The following is a 24,880-nucleotide window of genomic DNA, read 5'->3' as shown; positions in this document are numbered from 1 at the left end:
TCTGGAATAACCTACCTAACATTGTTCGGGAGGCAGACACACTCTTGCAGTTTAAATCTAGATTAAAGACCCTGGCTTAAACATAACATACTAATATGCTTAACAGCGAGTGGCTTTAGTTAATAGGTGAACGGTGAGAAATATGCGTTTAAACTCATAAATATAAGTAGAATATATCAATGTTTATTCCATATATGTGCCAATCTTCCTGTTGCCAGCAGGTGGCGCTATCATTATAATGGAATATTGGCCTTCAGATGTGTTCAGGGCAGGACTTTTATCGAACATGTGAGGTTTGGGGAGGATTGGACATTTTATGCCTGAGTTACAACAACATCCTTTTCATGGAGAAACATCAAAATTTGTCAGGCCGCCATGGACACGCCCTTTAACGAAACCTCAAGATCTTCGCAATTTAAGATCGCAAAAGGCTTTAGATTACACTAACAAACTCCTCCTAGAGATTTATTCAGATCAACACCAAACTTGGTCAAAGTACAACCCCTGAAAATGGCCAAAACAACACTAATTTTGCAGAGAAAATTCTAAATAACTGACTTCCTGTTGGGATTCGGATTTCGTACCAAGAGACTTTTTCGTAGATATTGGTGTGTTACATGTGTGTACCGATTTTTGTACATGTACGTGAAACATAGCTCGAGGCGCACTCCGTTTAAAGTGTATACGCACTCCGTTGAAAGTGTATAGGTGGCGCTATCGAGCCATTTTGCCACACTCGATGGAATATTGGCCTTCAGATCTGTTCAGGCCAGGACCCTTATCACACAAGTGAAGTTTGGGCAAGATCGGACATTTTATGCCTGAGTTATAACATCTTTTATTCCCATGGCGAGAGATCGAACTTCATCACGGCGCCATGGACACACCTTTTAACAAAAACTCAAGATCTTCACAACTAAACATTACACAGGTCTTTAGATTAGACTGACCACAAAAAAGACATTGATATCATAAAATCTCTAGGAGTAGTTTGTCGCAGTGTAAAATATGTAACTTCCTGTTGCCAATAGGTGGCGCTATGACTATAACTGAATATTGGCATGAAGATCTGTTCAGGTCAAGAGTCTTATCCAACATGTGAAGTTTGGGGCAGATTGGACATTGTATGTCTGAGTTACAGCAACTTCCTTTTTCATGGCGAAACATCGAAATTTGTCAGGCCGCCATGGAACCGCCCTTTAACAAAACCTCACGTCCTTCGCAATTTATTATCGCAAAGGGCTTTAGATTACACTGACCAAGTTTGGTGTTGATCTGAATAAATCTCTAGGAGGAGTTCGTTAAAGTACAACCCCTGAAAATGGCAAAAACAACACCAATTTTGAAGGGAAAATTCTAAATAACCGACTTCCTGTTGGGATCCGGATTTCGTACCAAGAGACTTTTTTGTAGGTATTGGAGTGTTACATGTGTGTACCAATTTTTGTACATGTACGTGAAACATAGCTCGAGGCGCACTCCGTTGAAAGTGTATAGGTGGCGCTATAGAGCCATTCTGCCACACCCGGTGGAATATTGGCCTGCAGATCTGTTCAGGTCAGGACTCTTATCACACATGTGAAGTTTGGGGAAGATCGGACATTTTATGCCTGAGTTATAACATCTTTTATTCACATGGCGAGACATCGAACTTCGTCGCGGCGCCATGAACAAGCCTTTTAACGAAAACTCAAGATCTTCACAACTGAACATCGCACAGGCCTTTAGATTAGACTGACCACAAAAAAGACATTGATGTCATACAATTTCTAGGAGTAGTTCGTCACAGCGTAAAATATGTCACTTCCTGTTGCCAATAGGTGGCGCTATGACTATAACTGAATATGGGCATGTCAATCTGTTCAGGTTCGGAGTGTCATCAAACATGTGAAGTTTGGGGCAGATTGGACATTGTATGTGTGAGTTATAGCAACTTCAGTTTTCATGGCGAATCATCGAAATTCGCCAGGCCGCCACGGACACGCCCTTCAACGAAAACTCAAGATCTTCGCAATTTAACATCGCAAAGGCCTTTAGATTAGGCATACCAAATTTGGTGTTGATTTGAAGAACTCTCTAGGAGGAGTTCGTTAAAATACAACACATGGAAATGACCAAAATTACACAAAATATGCTCATAATATAAAAAATAACCGACTTCCTGTTGGGTTTAGAATTTCGCTCCAAGAGTCTTTTTTGTAGGTATTGGTGTGTTACATATGTGTGCCAATGTTCGTGCATGTACGTGAAACATAGCTGGAAGGCTGTTGATTTTCTTGGTATAGGTGGCGCTGTCGAGCCATTTTGCCACACCCTCTTCTGAATCCTATATCAGACGAAAATTTTCACCAGGTTTGACGCGTGTGCAAAGTTTCATGACATTTTGAGGATGTTAAAGCCCTCAAAAATGCGATTCATTCGGGAGAAGAAGAAGAATTAAAGCTGCAAGCAGCGATGAACGGGCCCTCGCACCCAGGCTCACCGGCAGCGATTGGCTTTAGTAAATAGGTGAGCGGTGAGAAACATGCATTTAAACTCATAAATATGAGTGGAATATATCAAAGTTATTCCATATATGTGCCAATCTTCCTGTTGCCAGCAGGTGGCGCTATCATTATAATGGAATATTGGCCTTCAGTTGTGTTCAGGGCAGGACTCTTATCAAACATGTAAAGTTTGGGGAAGATCGAACATTTTATGCCTGAGTTACAACAACTTCCTTTACTGTGGCGAGACAGCAAATTTTGTCATGACGCCATGGACACGCCCTTTAAAAAAAAAAAAAACAAGATCTCCATAATTTAGCATTTCACAGGCCTTTAGATTAGACTGACCACAAAAAAAACATTAATGTAATACTATTTCTAGGAGTAGTTTGTCGCCGCGTAAAACATGTCACTTACTGTTGCCAGCAGGTGGCGCTATGACTATAACTGAATATGGGCATGTAGATCTGTTAAGGGCAGAAGTCTTATCTAACATGTGAAGTTTGGGGCAGATTGGACATTGTATGTCTGAGTTACAGTGTAAAACATGTCACTTCCTGTTGCCAGCAGGTGGCGCTATGACTATAACTGAATATGGGCATGTAGATCTGTTAAGGGCAGAAGTCTTATCTAACATTTGAAGTTTGGGGCAGATTGGACATTGTATGACTGAGTTACAGCAACTTCCTTTTTCATGGCAAAACATCGAAATTTGTAAGGCCGCCATGGACACGCCCTTTAACGAAACCTCAAGTTCTTCGCAATTTAACATCATAAAGGCCTTTAGATTTAACTGACCAAGTTTGCTGTTGATCTGAATAAATCTCTAGGAGGAGTTCGTTAAAGTACAACCCCTGAAAATGGCAAAAAGAGCGCCAATTTTGCAGAGAAAATTCTAAATAACCGACTTCCTGTTGGGATTCGGATTTCGTACCAAGAGACTTTTTTTGTAGGTATTGGACTGTTACATATATGTACCGATTTTTGTACATGTACGTGGAACATAGCTCGAGGCACACTCCGTTGAATGTGTATAGGTGGCGCTATTGAGCCATTTTGCCACACCCGTTAGAATAATGGCCTTCATATGTGTTCAGGCCAGGACTCTTATCACACATGTGAAGTTTGGGGAAGATCGGACATTTTATGTCTGAGTTATAACATATTTTATTCCCATGGCAAGACATCGAACTTTGTCATGCCGTCATGGACACGCCCTTTAACGAAAACTCAAGATCTTCACAATTTAACATCACACAGGCCTTTAGATTAGACTGACCACAAAAAAGACATTGATGTCAAAAATTTCTAGGAGTAGTTTGTCGCAGCGTAAAATATGTCACTTCCTGTTGCCAATAGGTGGCGCTATGACTATAACTGAATATGGTCGTGTCAAACTGTTCAGGACAGGAGTCTCATCAAACATTTGAAGTTTGGGGCAGATTGGTCATTGTATGTCTGAGTTATAGCAACTTCCTGTTTCATGGCGAATCATCAAAATTCGCCAGGCCGCCACACACAGGCCCTTCAACGAAAACTCAAAAGCTTCGCAATTTAACATCGCAAAGGCCTTTAGATTAGGCATACCAAATTTGGTGTTGATCTGAATGAATCTCTAGGAGGAGTTCGTTAAAATACAAGGCATGGAAATGACAAAAATGACACAAAATTTGCTCATAATATTAGAAATAACCGACTTCCTGTTGGGTTTCGGATTTTGCTCCAAGAGACTTTTTTGTAGGTATTGGAGAGTTACATGTGTATACCGATTTTCATACATGTACATGAAACCTAGCTCGATGCGCACACCGTTGAACGTGTATAGGTGGCGCTGTTGAGCCATTTTGCCACACCCACTTCTGAAACCCATATCAGACGTAAATTTTCACCAGTTCGGAGGTGTGTGCAAAGTTTCATGACTTTTCGAGCATGTTTAGGCCCTCAAAAATGCGATTCATTTTGGAGAAGAAGAATAATAATAATAAATATAGCTGCAAGCAGCGATGGCGGGCTCAAGCCATCAGTGCAACACCACCCCTGTGGCATCAGGTAAACTGTGCCAAGCGGGCACATGCATTCACAATAGCACTCTGGCAGTCAGGTTTTAAGGGATACGGCAGTTAAAAGGTTAATCCGAATCATCTAGACTTTGAAATCACATTCACAGAACAATATATATAACTTTAGAAACACATTTTTCAATCTGAGTTAAACCTTTTTTTGGGCTTATTTTATCAGTAAAGGAAAAAATGCCTAATAATTCTTCACACCTGAATATAAGGAGTTTTGTTTTTCTCTTCCAGGCTTCATGGTCAACTACATATGTATCACACTCGTTGCTTTCTATAGTGCAGCTCAACCAATTCTCATCCCATTCGTCCATATTTGTGAAATCACAAATCCCGGACAATATTTGTTGTAGTCCAAACAATTTGTTCATTATAGTTTTTAAAAAGTGTTTTTTGTTAAATAAAATATCTCCTTTTGAATTGGACTTTCAGCTTAGTAACTTTGCAGAACTTTTTTTTTATGCTGAAACAACAACATTACAGTATAACTAAATTTGAAAAATAATAATAGCACTCCTTTAATAGGCATTATTAAACAGTTCATAAATACAGCTATAAATGTTTTGTTCTTAAGCTATAAAGTTCAATCATTGTATTTTCATACTTTAAGTATTATAACATTATTCTAGTTGTCAGCAGGGGCGCTGCACAAGATCCCGGGCCCTATGCATAGGGAGTCCTAATGGTGAAAGTCCTTTGTTAGCTCATCTAAAGCAAAGACTATTTATACATTTAAATCATTCACAAATGAGATTTAAAGGAACATTCATCTACCAAACTAAAAAGTCAAACACAACACAGAGGGATACAGAACACAGAAATATTTTTTCAAGATGGATAAAAAGAAACTGTACAGCTGTACACTTGATAAAAAAAAAAAAAAAAAAAAATATATATATATATATATATATATATATATATATATATATTTTATCAAGTATATATATATATGTATATATATATATATATATATATATATATATATATATATATATATATATATATATATATATATTTTTTTTTTTATCAAGTATATATATATATATACATGTGTCTGTGTGTGTGTATTGGCTTTCCAATGCCGTTGATAATAGGGGTTAGCAAGTTTAAAACACGTACAGAGTCCATGCAGACGGATGTAGATGCATAACAAATGTCTTTCTTTATTACTTGAACTCCATTAAAAATGATCTCAAACGTCTTGTGTCCTCTCCTTGTACACATGTACACACAAAGCCATACCTTATGGACTGCATACAACCAGAATCCACCTGGAGAGCAAGTCTACAGTGCACTCAAAAACTGTGCTTCCCACATACCAACACACACATATATATATATATATATATATATATATATATATATATATATATATATATATATATATATATATATATATAATTCAAGTGTACAGTTTCCTTTTATTGCATATTGAAATAAATATTTCTGTATCAATCTGTGTTGTGTTTGTTTATTTTTATTTTTCTTAGGAAGATAACTGACCTTTTACTCTCCTTTTTAAAATATGTCCTTATAAACCAAGAAAAAGTTATTTATAGCTGTATTTATAAGCTGCTTACTAATGACTATTAATGTTGGGACAAGACTTTATAAAGCACGAACTGACTATTTACTAATGAGTGCAGTTATTATAAAGTGTTACCAATGCATTTACTAATGTTAGCAAATAAGACATTATTTTACAGTGTTATCAAATCCTTAAATGATTTATAAGTGTTCTGCTTGCATTACAGCTTAGTCTTCATCTGTGAGCTGAACAGATTTACTGTTACATCCATGACATTATGTAAATTCAAATAAATAGCATGTCAGAGGATGTCATAGGTCAGTATCAAATGAGTTTGAAATTATTATTTGCAGCACAAATAAGGTTTTTTAGGATTTTTTAAAATCCCTAAAACTGTCAGAAAAGGATAAGGCCTAAGATATTTCTATGTGAGTGGCTAAATTTATTTTTGTTTTTATAATTGTAATACATAAACTATGAAATTATACAAAATGTATAAAAAAGTAAATAAATAAATACGCTACATTAAAAAAGCAGCCAAGACAAATGAGTCTCCTTTTTTATATATATAGATTAAAATTGAAGACAGAAGCAGCTGGTATATGCGGTCACTTAATATTCAAATCCAGTAGATCCACTTCAGATTTATTTCTCAACAGTTTATGTTCACGTGGCTGTTTTCGTTTATATTCGCCAAGCTATTATGTATTTTGAAATAATCTTGTCCGTGATGTGTTCGTTCGTACGACGAAAGGCAGAATCCTGCAGCTCGAGAGATATATGTTATTGTGCCCGTCGCGCTTTCAAATAGTCTTGCACACTTAAACGGGTCACAAACACCTGTATTTAGCTCTTGTTGTGTTATAATGTGTGTATTGTGTGCATTTATGGCAATATTTTATTTTAAAAAGCTCTTAAACAAGAATAAATTTGTTAGTTTTGAACTTGTGGCACTGTGCGCGCTGATCGGAGCGGTGATTTCAGATAGGCAGCCACAAATATTTAATTTTCACACAAACAGTTCAAAAACATCTTAATTTAGCTCTTGGTGTGTTCTAATTTGTGAATTGTGTGATATCGCTGCAATACTTTATTCTTAATAGCTATGAAACAAGAATAAACTCGTTTTTTCTGAGCTCGTCATTCCACACGCTCCTGCTCAGAGCGGTGATTAATCTCTCCTGTTTCTCACGTATCACTGACCACACATCAATTATTAATGAGCCCTGACCCGGTAATAATCATATATGTTGGTTTAGCTTGTCAGTGTGAATTAAATCTAAGTATTTATTTGTATTTTAACCGATTTAAAAGAGAAACTAAAACTCCGGTAATTACACCTGTAGGGGCGCAATTTCTCTCAGACAATGGAAGTCTAATCACATACACTCAAACAGAGGGACAGAAGTGAGATGAGATGTCTGACAGTTTTTTAATTTTCTGTTACCCATACAGTGTTGTAAAGTCGTGAAACTATCCATATTTACTCAGAATGACTTTTTGTCTGTATGAAAAAAGGTTTTGAAGTGTTTGGAATTAAAAAATGCAGGAAAATTAATAATTCCATTTTTAATGTCATTTAAAAAAAATCACAGAGACAAAACCGTTCAAGCTATCCAAAATCTATTGGCAATTTAAGTTGTTTAAAATGTTTTGGCATCATGTAGACAAAATTTGGTGTGTATAGTGTTACTCTCCTCTGAGCAGTATGCATTAATTCACAGCTAAATGTAAAAAAAAAATCCACATTCAAATCAAAATAGCTGACTTCCTGTTGATCGTAGCTGATGACTGTGAATTAGAAAGTTGTCCGTCTTGATGAGAACAATTTTTGTACCGAGTTTGGTGTCTGTAGCTAAAACTAACCCCCCCACTTTTGACAAAAGGTGGCGCTATAGAGTGCCTCTTCCACGCCCTCTTATGAACTTTTGCCAGTGTCTAGTTATCATAAATACTGATATGTGTTCTGAGTTTGATGAAATTCTAAGCATGTTATATGCCTCAAAATCACCTGAGAAGTATTCCAGTTTAACATGTTGCCACGGCAACAATATTTTTAGATATCAATATCCCCCCAGCAGATTTATATAGGCTGTGTTTTAACATTATTCTGATGAAGTTTGAAGCAAATTGAGTAATAATAAGATGCTGAATTCAAAGCATTTTGAAAATGACACACTTCCTGCTGCCAGTTGGTGGCGCTATAACTTTGACTCCTAATAGTCACATATATGCGATCGACATCATACAAAAAATAATCTGATGAAGTTTGATTAAAATCAGGAAATGTATGTGGATGGTATTAGACACTTCCTGTTTCTCATTTCTCGCCATAATTTCAACACCTCGCCACGAGCAAACCGTTAGAGATATCAAAAATCCCCTCGCAATTTTTCATCCCCAATGTCTTGAGATCATGTTGACCGAATTTGGTGGCAATCTGCAAAAAAACCTATGACAAGTATTTCAAATTCCAGAGCATGCGCTTTTTACATAACTCTAAATAGCTGACTTCCTGTTGGGCGGAGCCTATGACATGCAATACGAAAGTTGTTCGGCACGATGAGATCTATATGTGTACTGAGTTTCATATGCATATGTGTGAGTATGTGTGAGCTATACATCAACATTTCTGACTGTGATCCAGGGGGCGCCGTAGAGCCCTTGTGCCACGCCCGGGTCCCAGCCTCTGCAGGCTCCTAAAGGCCACAGATTCCAAAGTGTGCGCAAATTTTCAAGAGTTTTTGAGTATGTTAAGGACCCCAAAAGCCCCCACAACTTTGACGAAAAATATGAATACTAAACCCTAAATAACCAACTTCCTGTTGGGCGGAGCCTATGACATGCAGTACGAAAGTTGTTTGGTTTGATGAGATCTACATGTGTACCGAGTTTCGTGTGTCTACGTGCAAGTATGTATGATATATGGCCCTCAGTATTCCAGGGGACGCTGTAGAGCCCCTGTGCCACGCCCGTATATCTGTCTCTGCCCAGCCCTAATGGCCGCAGGTTCCAAGGTGTGTGCCAAATTTCAAGAGTTTTCGAGCATGTTAAGGACCCCAAAAGCCCCCGTAACGTTGGAAAAAATAATAATAATAATAAAAAATAATCCTAAGGAAAACAATAGGGCTCTCGCCCTCCAGGCTTGAGCCCTAATTAAAGCTGCAAGCAGCGATGAACGGGCCCTCGCACCCGGGCTCACCGCCAACGAGTGGCTTTAGTAAAAAGGTGAACAGTGAGAAATATGCATTTAATGTGCTAAATATAAGTGGAATATATCAAAGTATATCCCATATATGTGCCAATCTTACCGTTGCCAGCAGGTGGCGCTATCATTATAATGGAATATTGGCCTTCAGATGTGTTCAGGCCAGGACACTTATCAAACATGTGAAGTTTGGGGAAGATTGAACATTTTATGCTTGAGTTACAACAACTTCTCTTGCTGTGGCAAGACATCAAATTTTGTCATGGCGCCATGGAAACGCCCTTTAACAAAAACTCAAGATCTCCAAAAGTTAACATTGCACAGGCCTTTAGATTAGATTGACCACAAAATATATGTTAATCTCAAAAAAATTATAGGAGTATTTTGTCGCAGTGTAAAACATGTCACTTCCTGTTGCCAATAGGTGGCGCTATGACTATAACTGAATGTGGGCAAGTAGATCTGTTAAAGGCAGAAGTTTTATCTAACATGTGAAGTTTGGGGCAGATTGGACATTGTATGTCTGAGTTACAGCAACTTCCTTTTTCATGGCGAAACATCAAAATTTGTCAGGCCGCCATGGACACGCCCTTTAACGAAATCTAAAGATCTTCGCAATTTAACATCGCAAAGAGCTTAAGATTACACTGACCAGGTTTGGTGTTGATCTGAATAAATCTCTAGGAGGAGTTCGTTAAAGTACAACCCCTGAAAATGGCAAAAACAAAGCCAATTTTGCAGAGAAAATTCTAAATAACCGACTTCCTGTTGGGATTCGGATTTCGTACCAAGAGACTTTTTTGTAGGTATTGGTGTGTTACATGTGTATACCGATTTTTGTACATGTACGTGAAACATAGCTCGAGGCGCACTCTGTTGAAAGTGTATAGGTGGCGCTATCGAGCCATTTTGCCACACCTGATGGAATTTTGGCCTTCAGATGTGTTCAGGCCAGGACTCTTATCACACATGTGCAGTTTGGGGAAGATCGGACATTTTATGCCTGAGTTATAACATCTTTTATTCCCATGGCGAGACATCGAACTTCGTGATGGCGCCATGGACACGCCTTTTAACGAAAACTCAAGATCTTCACAACTTAACATCGCACAGGCCTTTAGATTAGACTGACCACATAAAATACATTGAGGTCATAAAATTTCTAGGAGTAGTTCATCGCAGTGTAAAATATGTCACTTCCTGTTGCCAATAGGTGGCGCTATGACTATAACTGAATATGGGCATGTCAATCTGTTCAGGTCAGGAGTCTCATCAAACATGTGAAGTTTGGGGCAGATTGGTCATTGTATGTCTGAGTTATAGCAACTTCCTGTTTCATGGCGAATCATCGAAATTCGCCAGGCCGCCACGGACACGCCCATTAACGAAAACTCAAAAGCTTTGCAATTTAACATCGCAAAGGCCTTCAGATTAGGCATACCAAATTTGGTGTTGATCTGAATGAATCTCTAGGAGGAGTTCGTTAAAATACAACGCATGGAAATGACAAAAATGACACAAAATTTGCTCATATTATTAGTTTTAACTGACTTCCTGTTGGGTTTCGGATTTTGCTCCAAGAGACTTTTTTGTAGGTATTGGAGAGTTACATGTGTATACTGATTTTCATACATGTACATGAAACGTAGCTCGAGGCGCACACCGTTGAACGTGTATAAGTGGCGCTGTTGAGCCATTTTGCCACACCCACTTCTGAAACCCATATCAGACGTAAATTTTCACCAGTTCTGAGGTGTGTGCAAAGTTTCATGACTTTTCGAGCATGTTTAGGCCCTCAAAAATGCGATTCATTTTGGAGAATAATAATAATAATAATAATAATAATAATAATAATAATAATAATAATAATAATAATAATAATAAACGGAGCAATTCCAAGAGGGTCCTCACACCATCGGTGCTCGGGCCCTAATTAAAGCTGCAAGCAGCGATGAACGGGCCCTCGCACCCGGGCTCACCGCCATCGTGTGGCTTTAGTAAAAAGGTGAACGTTGAGAAATATGCATTTAATGTCCTAAATATGAGTGGAATATATCAAAGTATATCCCATATATGTGCCAATCTTACCGTTGCCAGCAGGTGGCGCTATCATTATAATGGAATATTGGCCTTCAGATGTGTTCAGGCCAGGACTCTTATCAAACATGTGAAGTTTGGGGAAGATTGAACATTTTATGCTTGAGTTACAACAACTTCTCTTGCTGTGGCAAGACATCAAATTTTGTCATGGCGCCATGGAAACGCCCTTCAACAAAAACTCAAGATCTCCACAAGTTAACATTGCACAGGCCTTTAGATTAGACTGACCACAAAATATATGTTAATCTAAAAAAAATTATAGGAGTAGTTTGTCGCAGCGTAAAACATGTCACTTCCTGTTGCCAATAGGTGGCGCTATGACTATAACTGAATGTGGGCATGTAGATCTGTTAAGGGCAGAAGTTTTATCTAACATGTGAAGTTTGGGGCAGATTGGACATTGTATGTCTGAGTTACAGCAACTTCCTTTTTCATGGCGAAACATCGAAATTTGTCAGGCCGCCAGGGACCCGCCCTTTAACGAAATCTAAAGACCTCCACAATTTAACATCGCAAAGGGCTTAAGATTACACTGAACAGGTTTGGTGTTGATCTGAATAAATCTGTAGGAGGAGTTTGTTAAAGTACAACCCCTGAAAATGGCAAAAACAACACCAATTTTGCAGAGAAAATTCTAAATAACCGACTTCCTGTTGGGATTCGGATTTCGTACCAAGAGACTTTTTTGTAGGTATTGGTGTGTTACATGTGTGTACCAATTTTTTGTACATGTACGTGAAACATAGCTCGAGGCGCACTCTGTTGAAAGTGTATAGGTGGCGCTATCGAGCCATTCTGCCACACCCGGTGGAATATTGGCCTTCAGATCTGTTCAGGCCAGGCCTCTTATCACACATGTGAAGTTTGGGGAAGATCGGACATTTTATGCCTGAGTTATAACATCTTTTATTCCCATGGCGAGACATCGAACTTCATCGCGGCGCCATGAACAAGCCTTTTAACGAAAACTCAAGATCTTCACAACTGAACATCGCACAGGCCTTTAGATTAGACTGACCAGAAAAAAGACATTGATGTCATAAAATTTCTAGGAGTAGTTCGTCGCAGCGTAAATTATGTCACTTCCTGTTGCCAATAGGTGGCGCTATGATTATAACTGAATATGGGCATGTCAATCTGTTCAGGTTCGGAATCTCATCAAACATGTGAAGTTTGGGGCAGATTGGACATTGTATGTGTCAGTTATAGCAACTTCATTTTTCATGGCGAATCATCGAAATTCGCCAGGCCGCCACGGACACGCCCTTCAACGAAAACTCAAGATCTTCGCAATTTAACATCGCAAAGGCCTTTAGATTAGGCATACCACATTTTGTGTTGATTTGAAGAAATCTCTAGGAGGAGTTCGTTAAAATACAACACATGGAAATGACCAAAATTACACAAAATTTGCTCATAATATTAAAAATAACCGACTTCCTGTTGGGTTTAGAATTTCTCTCCAAGAGTCTTTTTTGTAGGTATTGGTGTGTTACATATGTATGCCAATTTTCGTGCATGTACGTGAAACATAGCTGGAAGGCTGTTGATTTTCTTGGTATAGGTGGCGCTGTCGAGCCATTTTGCCACACCCTCTTCTGAATCCTATATCAGACGAAAATTTTCACCAGGTTTGACGCGTGTGCAAAGTTTCATGACTTTTTGAGCATGTTAAAGCCCTCAAAAATGCGATTCATTCGGGAGAAGAAGAAGAAGAAGAAGAATAATAATAATAATAATAATAATAAACAAAGCAGATACAAGAGGGTCCTCGCACCTCGGTGCTCGGGCCCTAATTAAAGCTGCAAGCAGCGATGAACGGGCCCTCGCACCCGGGCTCACCGCCATCGTGTGGCTCTAGTAAAAAGGTGAACATTGAGAAATATGCATTTCAAATCGTAAATATAAGTGGAATATATCAAAGTCATTTATTATGTGCCAATCTCCCTGTTGCCAACAGGTGGCGCTATCATTATAATGGAATATTGGCCTTCAGATGTGTTCAGGCCAGGACTCTTATCAAACATGTGAAGTTTGGGGAAGATTGAACATTTTATGCTTGAGTTACAACAATTTCTCTTGCTGTGGCAAGACATCAAATTTTGTCATGGCGCCATGGAAACGCCCTTTAACAAAAACTCAAGATCTCCAAAAGTTAACATTGCACAGGCCTTTAGATTAGACTGACCACAAAATATATGTTAATCTAAAACATATCTAAAAATTATAGGAGTAGTTTGTCGCAGCGTAAAACATGTCACTTCCTGTTGCCAATAGGTGGCGCTATGACTATAACTGAATGTGGGCATGTAGATCTGTTAAGGGCAGAAGTTTTATCTAACATGTGAAGTTTGGGGCAGATTGGACATTGTATGTCTGAGTTACAGCAACTTCCTTTTTCATGGCGAAACATCGAAATTTGTCAGGCCGCCATGGACACGCCCTTTAACGAAATCTAAAGATCTTCGCAATTTACCATCGCAAAGGGCTTAAGATTACACTGACCAGGTTTGGTGTTGATCTGAATAAATCTCTAGGAGGAGTTCGTTAAAGTACAACCCCTGAAAATGGCAAAAACAACTCCAATTTTGCGGAGAAAATTCTAAATAACCAACTTCCTGTTGGGATTCGGATTTCGTACCAAGAGACTTTTTTGTAGGTATTGGTGTGTTACATGTGTATACCGATTTTTGTACATGTACGTGAAACATAGCTCGAGGCGCACTCTTTTGAAAGTGTATAGGTGGCGCTATCGAGCCATTTTGCCACACCTGATGGAAATTTGGCCAACAGATGTGTTCAGGCCAGGACTCTTATCACAAATGTGCAGTTTGGGGAAGATCGGACATTTTATGCCTGAGTTATAACATATTTTATTCCCATGGCGAGACATCGAACTTCGTGACGGCGCCATGGACATGCCTTTTAACGAAAACTCAAGATCTTCACAACTTAACATCGCAGAGGCCTTTAGATTAGACTGACCACAAAAAATACATTGATGTCATAAAATTTCTAGGAGTAGTTCATTGCAGTGTAAAATATGTAACTTCCTGTTGCCAATAGGTGGCGCTATGACTATAACTGAATATGGGCATGTCAATCTGTTCAGGTCAGGAGTCTCATCAAATATGTGAAGTTTGGGGCAGATTGGTCATTGTATGTCTGAGTTATAGCAACTTCCTGTTTCATGGCGAATCATCGAAATTCGACAGGCCGCCACGGACACGCCCATTAACGAAAACTCAAAAGCTTCGCAATTTAACATCGCAAAGGCCTTCAGATTAGGCATACCAAATTTGGTGTTGATCTGAATGAATCTCTAGGAGGAGTTCGTTAAAATACAAGGCATGGAAATGACAAAAATGACACAAAATTTGCTCATAATATTAGTAATAACCGACTTCCTGTTGGGTTTCGGATTTTGCTCCAAGAGACTTTTTTGTAGGTATTGGAGAGGTACATGTGTATACCGATTTTCATACATGTACATGAAACGTAGCTCGAGGCGCACACCGTTGAACGTGTATAGGTGGCACTGTTGAGCCATTTTGCCACACCCACTTCTGAAACCCATATCAGACGTAAATTTTAGCCAGTTCTGAGGTGTGTGCAAAGTTTCATGACTTTTCGAGCATGTTTAGGCCCTCAAAAATGCGATTCATTTTGGAGAAGAAGAATAATAATAATAATAATAATAATAATAATTAAAGCTGCAAGCAGCGATGAACGGGCCCTCGCACCCGGGCTCACTGCCATCGTGTGGCTTTAGTAAAAAGGTGAACGTTGAGAAATATGCATTTAAACTCATAAATATAAGTGCAATATATCAAAGTTTATTCCATATGTGTGCCAATCTTCCTGTTGCCAGCAGGTGGCGCTATCGTTATAATGGAATATTGGCCTTCAGATGTGTTCAAGCCAGGACTCTTATCACACATGTGAAGTTTGGGCAAGATCGGACATTTTATGCCTGAGTTATAACATCTTTTATTCCCATGGCGAGACATCGAACTTCGTCATGGCGACATGGACATGCCTTTTAACAAAAACTCAAGATCTTCACAACTAAACATCACACAGGTCTTTAGATTAGACTGACCACAAAAAAGACATTGATGTCATAAAATTTCTAGGAGTAGTTTGTCACAGTGTAAAATATGTCACTTCCAGTTGCCAATAGGTGGTGCTATGACTATAACTGAATATTGGCATGTAGATCTGTTCAGGTGAAGAGTCTTATCAAAAATGTGAAGTTTGGGGCGGATTGGACATTGTATGTGTGAGTTATAGCACCATCATTTTTCATGGCGAATCATCGAAATTTGTCAGGCCGCCATGGACACGCCCTTTAACGAAACCTCAATTCCTTCGCAATTCAACATGGCAAAGGGCTTTAGATTACACTGACCAAGTTTGGTGTTGATCTGAATAAATCTCTAGGAGGAGTTCGTTAAAATACAACCCCTGAAAATGACAAAAACAACACCAATTTTGCAGGGAAAATTAAAAATAACCGACTTCCTGTTGGGATTCGGATTTCGTACCAAGAGACTTTTTTGTAGCTATTGGTGTGTTACATATGTTTACCGATTTTCGTACATGTATATGACATGTAGCTCGAGGCGCACTCCATTGAAAATGTATAGGTGGCGCTATCGAGCCATTTTGCCACACCCAATGGAATATTAGCCTCCAGATGTGTTCAGGTCAGTACTCTTATCAAACATTTGAAGTTTGGGCAAGATCTGATATTTTATGACTGAGTTACAACAACAACTACTCCCATGGCGAGACATCGAATTTTGACATGGCGCCATGGACACGCCCTTTAACGAAAACTCAAGATCTTCTCAATTTAACATCGTACAGGCCTTTAGATTAGACTGACGACAAAAAAGACATTGATGTCAAAAATTTCTAGGAGTAGTTTGTCGCAGCGTAAAATATGTCACTTCCTGTTGCCAATAGGTGGCGCTATGACTATAACTGAATATGGTCGTGTCAAACTGTTCAGGACAGGAGACTCAGCAAACATGTGAAGTTTGGGGCAGATTGGTCATTGTATGTCTGAGTTATAGCAACTTCCTGTTTCATGGCGAATCATCGAAATTCGCCAGGCCGCCACACACAGGCCCTTCAACGAAAACTCAAAAGCTTCGCAATTTAACATCGCAATGGCCTTTAGATTAGGCATACCAAATTTGGTGTTGATCTGAATTAATCTCTAGGAGGAGTTCGTTAAAATACAACGCATGGAAATGACAAAAATGACACAAAATTTGCTCATAATATTAGAAATAACCGACTTCCTGTTGGGTTTCGGATTTTGCTCCAAGAGACTTTTTTGTAGGTATTGGAGAGTTACATGTGTATACCGATTTTCATACATGTACATGAAACGTAGCTCGAGGCGCACACCGTTGAACGTGTATAGGTGGCGCTGTTGAGCAATTTTACCACACCCACTTCTGAAACCCATATCAGACGTAAATTTTCGCCAGTTCTGAGGTGTGTGCAAAGTTTCATGACTTTTCGAGCATGTTTAGGCCCTCAAAAATGCGATTCATCTTAGAGAAGAATAATAATAATAATAATAATAATAATAATAAACGGAGCAATTCCAAGAGGGTCCTCACACCATCGGTGCTCGGGCCCTAATAATAATTAAAGCTGCAAGCAGCGATGAACGGGCCCTCGCACCCGGGCTCACCGCCATCGTGTGGCTTTAGTAAAAAGGTGTACGTTGAGAAATATGCATTTAAACTCATAAATATAAGTGCAATATATCAAAGTTTATTCCATATGTGTGCCAATCTTCCTGTTGCCAGCAGGTGGCGCTATCGTTATAATGGAATATTGGCCTTCAGATGTGTTCAAGCCAGGACCCTTATCACACATGTGAAGTTTGGGCAAGATCGGACATTTTATGCCTGAGTTATAACATCTTTTATTCCCATGGCGAGACATCGAACTTCGTCATGGCGACATGGACATGCCTTTTAACAAAAACTCAAGATCTTCACAACTAAACATCACACAGGTCTTTAGATTAGACTGACCACAAAAAAGACATTGATGTCATAAAATTTCTAGGAGTAGTTTGTCACAGTGTAAAATATGTCACTTCCAGTTGCCAGTAGGTGGCGCTATGACTATAACTGAATATTGGCATGTAGATCTGTTCAGGTGAAGAGTCTTATCAAAAATGTGAAGTTTGGGGCGGATTGGACATTGTATGTGTGAGTTATAGCACCATCATTTTTCATGGCGAATCATCGAAATTTGTCAGGCCGCCATGGACACGCCCTTTAACGAAACCTCAATTCCTTCGCAATTTAACATGGCAAAGGGCTTTAGATTACACTGACCAAGTTTGGTGTTGATCTGAATAAATCTCTAGGAGGAGTTCGTTAAAATACAACCCCTGAAAATGACAAAAACAACACCAATTTTGCAGGGAAAATTAAAAATAACCGACTTCCTGTTGGGATTCGGGTTTCGTACCAAGAGACTTTTTGGTAGCTATTGGTGTGTTACATATGTTTACCGATTTTCCTACATGTATATGACATGTAGCTCGAGGCGCACTCCATTGAAAATGTATAGGTGGCGCTATCGAGCCATTTTGCCACACCCAATGGAATATTAGCCTCCAGATGTGTTCAGGTCAGTACTCTTATCAAACATTTGAAGTTTGGGCAAGATCTGATATTTTATGACTGAGTTACAACAACTTCTACTCCCATGGCGAGACATCGAACTTTGACATGGCGCCATGGACACGCCCTTTAACGAAAACTCAAGATCTTCTCAATTTAACATCGTACAGGCCTTTAGATTAGACTGACGACAAAAAAGACATTGATGTCAAAAATTTCTAGGAGTAGTTTGTCGCAGCGTAAAATATGTCACTTCCTGTTGCCAATAGGTGGCGCTATGACTATAACTGAATATGGTCATGTCAAACTGTTCAGGACAGGAGTTTCATCAAACATGTGAAGTTTGGGGCAGATTGGTCATTGTATGTCTGAGTTATAGCAACTTCCTGTTTCATGGCGAATCATCAAAATTCGCCAGGCCGCCACACACAGGCCTTTTAACGAAAACTCAAAAGCTTCGCAATTTAACATCGCAAAGGCCTTTAGATTAGGCATACCAAATTTGGTGTTGATCTGAATTAATCTCTAGGAGGAGTTCGTTAAAATACAACGCATGGAAATGACAAAAATTACACAAAATTTGCTCATAATATTAGAAATAACCGACTTCCTGTTGGGTTTCGGATTTTGCTTCAAGAGACTTTTTTGTAGGTATTGGAGAGTTACATGTGTATACCGATTTTCATACATGTACATGAAACGTAGCTCGAGGCGCACACCATTGAACGTGTATAGGTGGCGCTGTTGAGCCATTTTGCCACACCCACTTCTGAAACCCATATCAGACGTAAATTTTCGCCAGTTCTGAGGTGTGTGCAAAGTTTCATGACTTTTCGAGCATGTTTAGGCCCTCAAAAATGCGATTCATCTTAGAGAATAATAATAATAATAATAATAATAATAATAATAATAAACGGAGCAATTCCAAGAGGGTCCTCACACCATCGGTGCTCGGGCCCTAATTAAAGCTGCAAGCAGCGATGAACGGGCCCTCGCACCCGGGCTCACCGGCAGCGAGTGGCTTTAGTTAATAGGTGATCAGTGAGAAATATGCTTTTAAACTCATAAATATAAGTAGAATATATCAAGGTTTATTCCATATATGTGCCAATCTTCCTGTTGCCAGCAGGTGGCGCTATCATTATAATGGAATATTGGCCTTCAGATGTGTTCAGGGCAGGATGTTTATCACACAAGTGAAGTTTGGGCAAGATCGGACATTTTATGCCTGAGTTATAACAACATCCTATTTCATGGCGAAACATCGAAATTTGTCAGGCCGCCATGGACACGCCCTTTAACGAAACCTCAAGATCTTCGCAATTTAAGATCGCAAAAGGCTTTAGATTACACTGACCAAGTTTGGTGTTGATCGGAATAAATCTCTAGGAGGAGTTTGTTAAAGTACAACCCCTGAAAATGGCCAAAACAACACTAATTTTGCAGAAAAAATTCTAAATAACTGACTTCCTGTTGGGATTCGGATTTCATACTAAGAGACTTTTTCGTAGATATTGGTGTGTTACATGTGTGTACCGATTTTTGTACATGTACGTGAAACATAGCTCGAGGCACACTCCATTTAAAGTGTATACGCACTCCGTTGAAAGTGTATAGGTGGCGCTATCGAGCCATTTTGCCACACTCGATGGAATATTGGCCTTCATATCTGTTTAGGCCAGGACCTTTATCACACAAGTGAAGTTTGGGCAAGATCGGACATTTTATGCCTGAGTTATAACATCTTTTATTCCCATGGCGAGACATCGAACTTCATCACGGCGCCATGGACACACCTTTTAACAAAAACTCAAGATCTTCACAACTAAACATCACACAGGTCTTTAGATTAGACTGACCACAAAAAAGACATGATGTCATAAAATTTCTAGGAGTAGTTTGTCGCAGTGTAACATATGTAACTTCCTGTTGCCAATAGGTGGCGCTATGACTATAACTGAATATTGGCATGTAGATCTGTTCAGGTCAAGAGTCTTATCCAACATGTGAAGTTTGGGGCAGATTGGACATTGTATGTCTGAGTTACAGCAACTTCCTTTTTCATGGCGAAACATCAAAATTTGTCAGGCCGCCATGGACCCGCCCTTTAACGAAACCTCAAGTCCTTCGCAATTTATTATCGCAAAGGGCTTTAGATTACACTGACCAAGTTTGGTGTTGATCTGAATAAATCTCTAGGAGGAGTTCGTTAAAGTACAACCCCTGAAAATGGCAAAAACAACACCAATTTTGAAGGGAAAATTCAAAATAACTGACTTCCTGTTGGGATCCGGATTTCGTACCAAGAGACTTTTTTGTAGCTATTGGTGTGTTACATGTGTGTACCAATTTTTGTACATGTACGTGAAACATAGCTCGAGGCGCACTCCGTTGAAAGTGTATAGGTGGCGCTATAGAGCCATTCTACCACACCCGGTGGAATATTGGCCTGCAGATCTGTTCAGGCCAGGCCTCTTATCACACATGTGAAGTTTGGGGAAGATCGGACATTTTATGCCTGAGTTATAACATCTTTTATTCCCATGGTGAGACATCGAACTTCGTCGCGGCGCCATGAACAAGCCTTTTAACGAAAACTCAAGATCTTCACAACTGAACATCGCACAGGCCTTTAGATTAGACTGACCACAAAAAAGACATTGATGTCATAAAATTTCTAGGAGTAGTTCGTCGCAGCGTAAAATATGTCACTTCCTGTTGCCAATAGGTGGCGCTATGACTATAACTGAATATGCGCATGTCAATATGTTCAGGTTCAGAGTCTCATCAAACATCTGAAGTTTGGGGCAGATTGGACATTGTATGTGTGAGTTATAGCAACTTCATTTTTCATGGCGAATCATCGAAATTCGCCAGGCCGCCACGGACACGCCCTTCGACGAAAACTCAAGATCTTCGCAATTTAACATCGCTAAGGCCTTTAGATTAGGCATAACAAATTTGGTGTTGATTTGAAGAAATCTCTAGGAGGAGTTCGTTAAAATACAACAAATGGAAATGACCAAAATTACACAAAATTTGCTCATAATATTAAAAATAACCGACTTCCTGTTGGGTTTAGAATTTTGCTCCAAGAGTCTTTTTTGTAGGTATTGGTGTGTCACATATGTGTGCCAATTTTCGTGCATGTACGTGAAACATAGCCGGAAGGCTGTTGATTTTCTTAGTATAGGTGGCGCTGTCGAGCCATTTTGCCACACCCTCTTCTGAATCCTATATCAGACGAAAATTTTGACCAGGTTTGATGCGTGTGCAAAGTTTCATGACTTTTTGAGCATGGGAAAGCCCTCAAAAATGCGATTCATTCGGGAAAAGAAGAAGAAGAATAATAATAATTAAAGCTGCAAGCAGCGATGAACGGGCCCTCGCACCCGGGCTCACCGCCATCGTGTTGCTTTAGTAAAAAGGTGAACGTTGAGAAATATGCATTTAATGTCCTAAATATAAGTGGAATATATCAAAGTATATCCCATATATGTGCCAATCTTACCGTTGCCAGCAGGTGGCGCTATCATTATAATGCAATATTGGCCTTCAGATGTGTTCAGGCCAGGACTCTTATCGAACATGTGAAGTTTGGGGAAGATTGAACATTTTATGCTTGAGTTACAACAACTTCTCTTGCTGTGGCAAGACATCAAATTTTGTCATGGCGCCATGGAAACGCCCCTTTAACAAAAACTCAAGATCTCCAAAAGTTAACATTGCACAGGCCTTTAGATTAGACTGACCACAAAATATATGTTAATCTCAAAAAAATTATAGGAGTAGTTTGTCGCAGCGTAAAACATGTCACTTCCTGTTGCCAATAGGTGGCGCTATGACTATAACTGAATGTGGGCATGTAGATCTGTTAAGGGCAGAAGTTTTATCTAACATGTGAAGTTTGGGGCAGATTGGACATTGTATGTCTGAGTTACAGCAACTTCCTTTTTCATGGCGAAACATCGAAATTTGTCAGGCCACCATGGACACGCCCTTTAACGAAATCTAAAGATCTTCGCAATTTAACATCGCAAAGGGCTTAAGATTACACTGACCAGGTTTGGTGTTGATCTGAATAAATCTCTAGGAGGAGTTCGTTAAAGTACAACCCCTGAAAATGGCAAAAACAACGCCAATATTGCAGAGAAAATTCTAAATAACCGACTTCCTGTTGGGATTCGGATTTCGTACCAAGAGACTTTTTTGTAGGTATTGGTGTGTTACATGTGTATACCGATTTTTGTACATGTACGTGAAACATAGCTCGAGGCGCACTCTGTTGAAAGTGTATAGGTGGCGCTATCGAGCCATTCTGCCACACCCGGTGGAATATTGGCCTGCAGATCTGTTCAGGCCAGGACTCTTATCACACATGTGAAGTTTGGGGAAGATCGGACATTTTATGCCTGAGTTATAACATCTTTTATTCCCATGGCGAGACATCGAACTTCGTGACGGCGCCATGGACACGCCTTTTAACGAAAACTCAAGATCTTCACAACTTAACATCGCACAGGGCTTTAGATTAGACTGACCACAAAAAATACATTGATGTCATAAAATTTCTAGGAGTAGTTCATCGCAGTGTAAAATATGTCACTTCCTGTTGCCAATAGGTGGCGCTATGACTATAACTGAATATGGGCATGTCAATCTGTTCAGGTCAGGAGTCTCATCAAACATGTGAAGTTTGGGGCAGATTGGTCATTGTATGTCTGAGTTATAGCAACTTCCTGTTTCATGGCGAATCATCGAAATTCGCCAGGCCGCCACGGACACGCCCATTAACGAAAACTCAAAAGCTTCGCAATTTAACATCGCAAAGGCCTTCAGATTAGGCATACCAAATTTGGTGTTGATCTGAATGAATCTCTAGGAGGAGTTCGTTAAAATACAACGCATGGAAATGACAAAAATGACACAAAATTTGCTCATAATATTAGTAATAACCGACTTCCTGTTGGGTTTCGGATTTTGCTCCAAGAGACTTTTTTGTAGGTATTGGAGAGTTACATGTGTATACCGATTTTCATACATGTACATGAAACGTAGCTCGAGGCGCACACCGTTGAACGTGTATAGGTGGCGCTGTTGAGCCATTTTGCCACACCCACTTCTGAAACCCATATCAGACGTAAATTTTCGCCAGTTCTGAGGTGTGTGCAAAATTTCATGACTTTTCGAGCATGTTTAGGCCCTCAAAAATGCGATTCATTTTGGAGAAGAAGAATAATAATAATAATAATAATAATAATAATAATAATAATAATAATAATAATAATAATAAACGGAGCAATTCCAAGAGGGTCCTCACACCATCGGTGCTCGGGCCCTAATAATAATAATTAAAGCTGCAAGCAGCGATGAACGGGCCCTCGCACCCGGGCTCACCGCCATCGTGTTGCTTTAGTAAAAAGGTGAACGTTGAGAAATATGCATTTAATGTCCTAAATATAAGTGGAATATATCAAAGTATATCCCATATGTGTGCCAATCTTACCGTTGCCAGCAGGTGGCGCTATCATTATAATGGAATATTGGCCTTCAGATGTGTTCAGGCCAGGACTCTTATCGAACATGTGAAGTTTGGGGAAGATTGAACATTTTATGCTTGAGTTACAACAACTTCTCTTGCTGTGGCAAGACATCAAATTTTGTCATGGCGCCATGGAAACGGCCTTTAACAAAAACTCAAGATCTCCAAAAGTTAACATTGCACAGGCCTTTAGATTAGACTGACCACAAAATATATGTTAATCTCAAAAAAATTATAGGAGTAGTTTGTCGCAGCGTAAAACATGTCACTTCCTGTTGCCAATAGGTGGCGCTATGACTATAACTGAATGTGGGCATGTAGATCTGTTAAGGGCAGAAGTTTTATCTAACATGTGAAGTTTGGGGCAGATTGGACATTGTATGTCTGAGTTAAAGCAACTTCCTTTTTCATGGCGAAACATCGAAATTTGTCAGGCCACCATGGACACGCCCTTTAACGAAATCTAAAGATCTTCGCAATTTAACATCGCAAAGGGCTTAAGATTACACTGACCAGGTTTGGTGTTGATCTGAATAAATCTCTAGGAGGAGTTCGTTAAAGTACAACCCCTGAAAATGGCAAAAACAACGCCAATATTGCAGAGAAAATTCTAAATAACCGACTTCCTGTTGGGATTCGGATTTCGTACCAAGAGACTTTTTTGTAGGTATTGGTGTGTTACATGTGTATACCGATTTTTGTACATGTACGTGAAACATAGCTCGAGGCGCACTCTGTTGAAAGTGTATAGGTGGCGCTATCGAGCCATTTTGCCACACCTGATGGAATTTTGGCCTTCAGATGTGTTCAGGCCAGGACTCTTATCACACATGTGAAGTTTGGGGAAGATCGGACATTTTATGCCTGAGTTATAGCATCTTTTATTCCCATGGCGAGACATCGAACTTCGTGACGGCGCCATGGACACGCCTTTTAACGAAAACTCAAGATCTTCACAACTTAACATCGCACAGGGCTTTAGATTAGACTGACCACAAAAAATACATTGATGTCATAAAATTTCTAGGAGTAGTTCATCGCAGTGTAAAATATGTCACTTCCTGTTGCCAATAGGTGGCGCTATGACTATAACTGAATATGGGCATGTCAATCTGTTCAGGTCAGGAGTCTCATCAAACATGTGAAGTTTGGGGCAGATTGGTCATTGTATGTCTGAGTTATAGCAACTTCCTGTTTCATGGCGAATCATCGAAATTCGCCAGGCCGCCACGGACACGCCCATTAACGAAAACTCAAAAGCTTCGCAATTTAACATCGCACAGGC

At 39.5% G+C, this 24,880-nt stretch overlaps 2 long non-coding RNA genes across 5 annotated transcripts in view; both read left to right on the top strand.

The window, feature by feature from the left end:
- The first annotated feature begins 714 nt into the window (after positions 1–714).
- Positions 715–24,880, top strand: part of LOC127938340 (uncharacterized) — a 51,255-nt gene continuing 27,089 nt past the window's right edge. The window contains exon 1 of the long non-coding RNA XR_008148678.1: positions 715–1,497. This is a non-coding gene — a long non-coding RNA (uncharacterized LOC127938340). The remainder of the gene's footprint in view (positions 1,498–24,880) is intronic.
- Positions 3,299–24,880, top strand: part of LOC127938338 (uncharacterized) — a 39,479-nt gene continuing 17,897 nt past the window's right edge. The window contains exons 1-3 of one of the 4 annotated variants that reach the window (XR_008148674.1): positions 3,299–3,439; positions 10,098–14,923; positions 18,789–19,893. This is a non-coding gene — a long non-coding RNA (uncharacterized LOC127938338). Of the gene's footprint in view, positions 3,440–5,974; positions 14,924–16,755; positions 16,829–18,788; positions 19,894–24,880 lie in introns of those variants that run through there. The other 3 variants (XR_008148676.1, XR_008148673.1, XR_008148675.1) reach the window with 3 other exon arrangements.

This window comes from Carassius gibelio, chromosome A20, assembly GCF_023724105.1.
Source record: "Carassius gibelio isolate Cgi1373 ecotype wild population from Czech Republic chromosome A20, carGib1.2-hapl.c, whole genome shotgun sequence".
In the NCBI taxonomy this organism is placed as follows: Eukaryota; Metazoa; Chordata; class Actinopteri; order Cypriniformes; family Cyprinidae; genus Carassius; species Carassius gibelio.
Note: the sequence above shows the minus strand (reverse complement) of the source record. Positions and strands in the feature narration are given on the sequence as shown.